The sequence below is a fragment of the Neofelis nebulosa genome, chromosome 2, assembly GCF_028018385.1.
Source record: "Neofelis nebulosa isolate mNeoNeb1 chromosome 2, mNeoNeb1.pri, whole genome shotgun sequence".
Lineage (NCBI taxonomy): Eukaryota > Metazoa > Chordata > Mammalia > Carnivora > Felidae > Neofelis > Neofelis nebulosa.
This window is the reverse complement of record NC_080783.1, coordinates 192,430,585-192,436,565: the sequence shown is the minus strand read 5'-3', so window position 1 is coordinate 192,436,565 and position 5,981 is coordinate 192,430,585.

Here is a 5,981-nt window from a genome sequence, read left to right as displayed (position 1 = left end):
TGTGAGCATGGGAGTGACCCTCTAGACCCAGGAGAGCAGGGCCATGCCATGAGAATACCTTGAAGAGGGGTATATTCCAGCAAGAAGGTGAGTGAAAATTGAACCATGTAAGGGTGGCGACCCCACCCTGTTCTTGAACCAAGTCATCTGAAAACCCACTCAGCAAAGGAAGAGCTCCATCAGGACCTAGCACCGCCTCAAATCACTGTGCGATCTTAGACAAGTCCCCACCCTCTCTGGCCCTAGTTTCTTTCTCTCAACCTGTTGATCTCAAGGTCAAATGGCCTCTTCCTCTGAGAAATATCAGTGAAAATGGCTTCAGAACACACATCACCTTTCTTTTCTTCATCTAGGGGGAAATTCTCAGACCCAGGCACCTGCTGGAAGAATTTCTTTGCATCCGTTTAGCATATCAATTCTCACATTTTCTGCTTGAACTTCAGAGCAAAGGACTTGGAAAGCTGAGCCTTTGCCTTTTTAATGCAGAGTTTTGCATATTCTCCTGGACTCTTTCAGTCCTCTGTGCCCTTCCATTGCCCACCACTGAGCAGCCCTGTGCCCTGGTGAGGCTCCGGCCCATTCCCTTCACAGATAATTGGGGCAACTGACCTCCCCCTGCATCCTCTCCTCCTTCTCCTCCTCCTCCTCCTCCTCCTCCTCCTCCTCCTCCTCCTCCTCCTCTTCCTCCTCTTCCTCCTCCTGCAGTGAGAGAATAAAAGTCCAGCCCAAAGTGGGATGCAGAGGAGTGAAGAATGGGAACAGTCAGTGAGAACCCCAGAAGGTGGGGTGTGAGTACAAGGAGGTTGTGGCTGGGGGAAGCCATGGTTTACAAGACTGAGGAAACAAAACTGAAATCACTGATGTTCTGCACTGAGCCACTGGACTGCAGGAGGCCATGGAGCTATGTCTGGGCTGAGAGGCTATCACACAAGCTGTTGCATATTTCAATGTCAGTAGCATCCAAGAGCCTCTAGGCACCTCCCAGAGGCAGAAAAGGGAGGGAAGTCCAGTCTGTGACAAGGTGCCCTTACTCCCCTGTAACACATTGTCCTTTATTTACACCGCAATAGAACTGCAAACCCAGAGAGAGAAATCTACTTCTTGCCAGATGTCACCTTCAGAGGTGCCTCAGTCAGCTATTGCTGCATAACAAACAATCTCAGTCACTTACCACAATAAGCAATCATTTAGCTAGAGCATCTAAAGGTCAGCTTGGGCTCAGCTGGGCAGCAATAAACTGCAAATTAGGTCTAAGTCTGCTCCTCATTTCTCTCATTGTCACTGGACCAGTAGACTAGCTGAGACATGCTCTTCTCATGACAATGACAGAAGCACAAGAAAACAAATGGAAACATTTGATGCCTCTTGAGGACTAGCCCAAGCTGGTACCCTTTGGCTTCTGTCCCCTTTCATTGGATAAATCAAGTCATATGGCCAAGCCCAAAGTTAAGGGCCAGGGAAATATACTTTGCCTTACAGAAAGAACTGCAAAGTCACATGGCAAAGGGCATAGAGATACAGAGAAAGGTAAAGAAGTGAGACCAATTTTGCAATCTATATAAGGAATGAGTCCTATAATGCTTCATGGCTGATGAGACGTTTTTCGTACTCTCTTGAATTTATTCCTCATAACAACCCTAAAAGATAGTGATTATATTTCCATTTTACAGATGAAGAAATTGAAACTCAGAAAGAAGAAGGGACATGTGTGAGATCACGCTGTCATTGAGCATAAGAGAGTGTGCACCAATTTCTTCATTCAGTTTCAAGTCCAGAATGTTTGCCATTAACCCCAATGCTGGCTTTCCTTAAGGAGCCTCTAGAATACCTGGGATTTGTGGAACCGTCCCCTATTACTTATAGAAGGGCCTCCCATTATTTTTTTGGATGGCATTCTATGGATGGCAAAAAGGACCAGGATGTTCTTAACCATAAATTAAAGGGTTTGGATCAAATCAGGAACAGCAAATATCTGGTATGCATGCTACAAATAACCATTCCTACATCCCTGGCAGACATCACTAATCAATGATGTCACTATTTCCTCATGAGTCTCAAAACCTCTCTCTACGCAACACAGCAGACAGCCATTGCTATTGAGTTGCAAAGGATGTGGAAAGTGAAGACTATTTTTAAATACTGTATAAACTTTTTCTGAGGCCCATTCAGCCCCAAAAGGCTCTGATTCTGAAAACAGCAATACTGTAGAACAGCAGCATGGAAAGGCCACCTGCTTGGAATCCGAAGAACTGATTCTAGTCCCAGCTCTGCTGTAGTTCACCCTGTGTGAGAAAGACAATTAAACTTCACTGAGCGCTTTTTTTTTTTTTGCATCAGTTTTGTGACCTTTAAAACCATTTATTTCAATTCCATAAACATTAATTGGGTACCCACTGTGTGCAAAGCATTGCTGTCAAGGAATCAAGAAATGAATGCGACACGGTCCCTATCCTGGAAGAAAGGCAGGGGGATGGGGAATGCTTTCATTCCTGAGGTCCAGTCAAATGCTAATAGTCTGCTAACATGACACTAAAAAGCACAAGACATCATCATGGGACTCATAAATCCTGCAGCCTCCTCAGGCTCAAAGAGCTCCTCCCAGGCAGGAGCCTGGGGTTCTGGGTGAGGCGATCTGACCTCAGAGTAGGGGTCACCATGCTCCATTGTTCTCCATGCTCTCAGAGTAGATGGCAAAACTTTCCAGGCTTATCTTCTAAATTTTAGGGTCAAACGGCCCGGGGTGTGAATCCCAGCTCTGCCACTTATTAGCTTTGTGACCTTGGACGCAATCCACTCACTCACTGAACAACTGATTTCCTGACCTTAAAAATAGGGAAAAGAATCATCACTGCCACATGTGGTTGTCTGTATCTATTATACAAGCAAACTTATGCAAATGCCTGCAATGCAGAGTCCCTGAATGAATTCACATCCTTTGCCTTCCTCTCCTCCACCAGCCCCATGCTCCAACTCAGAGCTTCTCCACCCCAACTACACAAGGGAGTCCCTGGACAGCTTTTTAAAAGTAGAGATGCCCATGGGGTGCCTATGTGGCTCAGTAGGTTAAGTGACTGACTCTTGATTTCAGGTCAGGTCATGATCTCACAGTTCATGAGTTCAAGCCCCACATCAGGCTCTGCGCTGACAGCAAGGAACCTGCTTGGGGTTCTCTGTCTCTCTCTCTCTCTGTCTCTCTCTCTCTGTCTCTCTCTCTCTGTCTCAAAAATAAATTAATAAACTTAAAAATAGAAATGCCCATGCCTGAACTAGAACCTCTGGGGATGGAGCCCAGGGAGTCGTGATTTTGAGCCCTCCCAAGTGCTGCTAATAGGCAGTCACAGTTGAAAGCAACCTCTCTGGATGTATGAGTCAGGGTTCTCTAGAGAAATAGAACCAATGGGACATAGATATAGATAGATATAGATGTATAGATACAAATATAGAGATACAGAGATAGAGATACAAATGATATAGAGATAGATATATAGATGATATAGATGGATATAGATGATGTATATATAGATACGAAGAGATTTATTATAAGGAATTGGCTTATGTGATTATGGAAGCTGAAAAGTCCCAAGATCCGCAGTCAGTAAGCTGGAGACGCAGGAGCCTATGGCGTCAGTTCCTCTGCCAGAAGATTCAGCCCCACCAAGCCAGGAGGATACGGAGGCCTTGCATCACCACCTCTGCCAGGCATGCTGTCATGGAATGCATGTTCTAGGAACTACCCACGGTGTCCCTCCTGCTCCCCCGTCAGAGCCGGGAGCCTGTGCAGTGGGGCCGCTATTGTTTGGGGAGGTGGTGTGCGTGTATATTCGAGGGGTGTGTAAGTGTGTGTGCGGACAGCTGCCTACCTTGGCACTGGACATCCACCCAGCCCCTTCCCACAGCCGGATCCTGGTGAGCATTTCTTCATTCACCTACTCAGACACAGACTGAGCACCTGCCAGGCGCTGTCCTAAGTGCTGGGGACGTGATGGCTATTGCAGTCAGGCTGTAGGTGTTCAGACATTTCAGTATCACATACTAGCTTTAAGAATCAAAATATTAATATTTCTGTTGGCACAGTACCATTATTTCAGTATCTTTTAAAATTTGAAATCTGAATTACTTACATCTGGACAGATACCCAGAAATTTTTATGCTACATCAAAATTTCTAACTGGCCCAAGAAGCGCTCACTTAGAAATCCCTCTGTTTGTATTTCTCCCCTGGTATTGTTAAAATCCCATGGCCTGGATCACTGGGTCTTTGGTAATTGTTTGCTTTTCCCTTCAGTTGGTTGGGCTGAGTGCCATTAGTAAGTCATACTGTTCCCAAAGCCAGTCTGGGTTCTGCTGTTTTTCTGAGGGCCCAGTGGAGTCTCCTTAGAATAGGAGATGAGGGAACCCATTAAGTCAAACAAAAGGAGGATATGGCAGCAGGATTGGGGGGTAGGGAAGGGACAAGTGAAGAATGAGGTCCTCAGATCCTCCAAGCTTCCTTTCCCCAGGGCTAAATTTGCTCTTCTCCCCTCCCAGGAAAGGACTGGATCCCCTACTGGTGCCCAATTCCTCTTCCCCTGGGTACTTTACTTTTACCATCATTCTCCTGGAAGAACAAAATTGCCTCGGTCCTACCCTGGCTTTCCTTCAGGAAGAACTTTGGATAAAGCATAGAAGATTTTGGTGGCCACATCTCACCTTTTTTAATGAAATGCCAACATTTTGGTCTTCCTCAAAATACCATATTGTCATATTGTCATTTTGATCCATGCTATAGCTATAACCACTACAATGCAATGAAAAGCAAACCACCCTACCCTCAGGGAATTTATATTTTAGTGGAGGAGACACAATATAGAAATGAGCATACATATAAGATAGCTTCAAATAATGGCATAAGTTATATCAGTCATTTTTGCTGCATAACCAACCATAGTATATTCCGTGATTTTTTAAATGACCATTTATTCTTGTTCATGAGACTACAGGTCAGCTCGGCAGTCCTACTGGTCTTGTCTGGGCTCCTTTATGCATTTACAATTGGCTCACATCAGCCAAGTGGCTCTGTTTCTAGGGAAGGCCAATGATACCTCAGTTTCCCTCCATGTGTTCTCTTATCCTCCCCCAGCCTGGCTCAGGTTTCTTCACATATCAGTTGTTGGGGTCCAAAAGGAACAGTGGAGGGCTGCAAGGCTTAGAGCTGGCACACTTTTATTTCTAAAACATTCTCTTTTTTTGAAGTTTAATTATTTGGGGGGGGGGGGAGAGGCAGAGAGAGGGAGGGAGAAAGAGAGAATCCCAAGCTGGTAGCACAGAGCCCGATGTCGGGCCTGAATTCATGAACTACGAGACCTTGACTTGAGCTGAAATCAAGAGTCAGATGCTTAACCGACTGAGCCACCCAGGTACCCCTAAAACATTCTATTAGTCAAAGTCATAACTCCAGCCCAGGTTCAAAGAATGGGGAAATTGATTCTACCTGTCAATGGAAAGTGTTGCAAAGTCACATTTGCAAAGCAGCATCAGTAGACAGAGGGATTGAAAATTGTGGCCATTTTGCAATTAACAACATGGGTTTTAAAAAAAATTTTTTTTAACGTTTATTTATTTTTGAGACAGAGAGAGACAGAGCATGAACGGGGGAGGGGCAGAGAGAGAGGGAGACACAGAATCTGAAACAGGCTCCAGGCTCTGAGCAGTCAGCCCAGAGCCTGACGCGGGGCTCGAACTCACGGACCGTGAGATCGTGACCTGAGCCGAAGTTGGACGCTTAACCGACTGAGCCACCCAGGCGCCCCAACAACATGGGTTTTAAAGAAAATAAAAGGGGATAATGGAATAAGAAAGCAACAGGAATGAGAAGTTTCTTTATATTAGATCAGAAAAGACCTTTCTGAAGGGATAATATGTTAAGTGAGATCACAGTGATAAGAAAGAGCAACTATGCATCAAAGATTAGGTAGATGAGCACAATAAGCAGTGAGAGCAGCA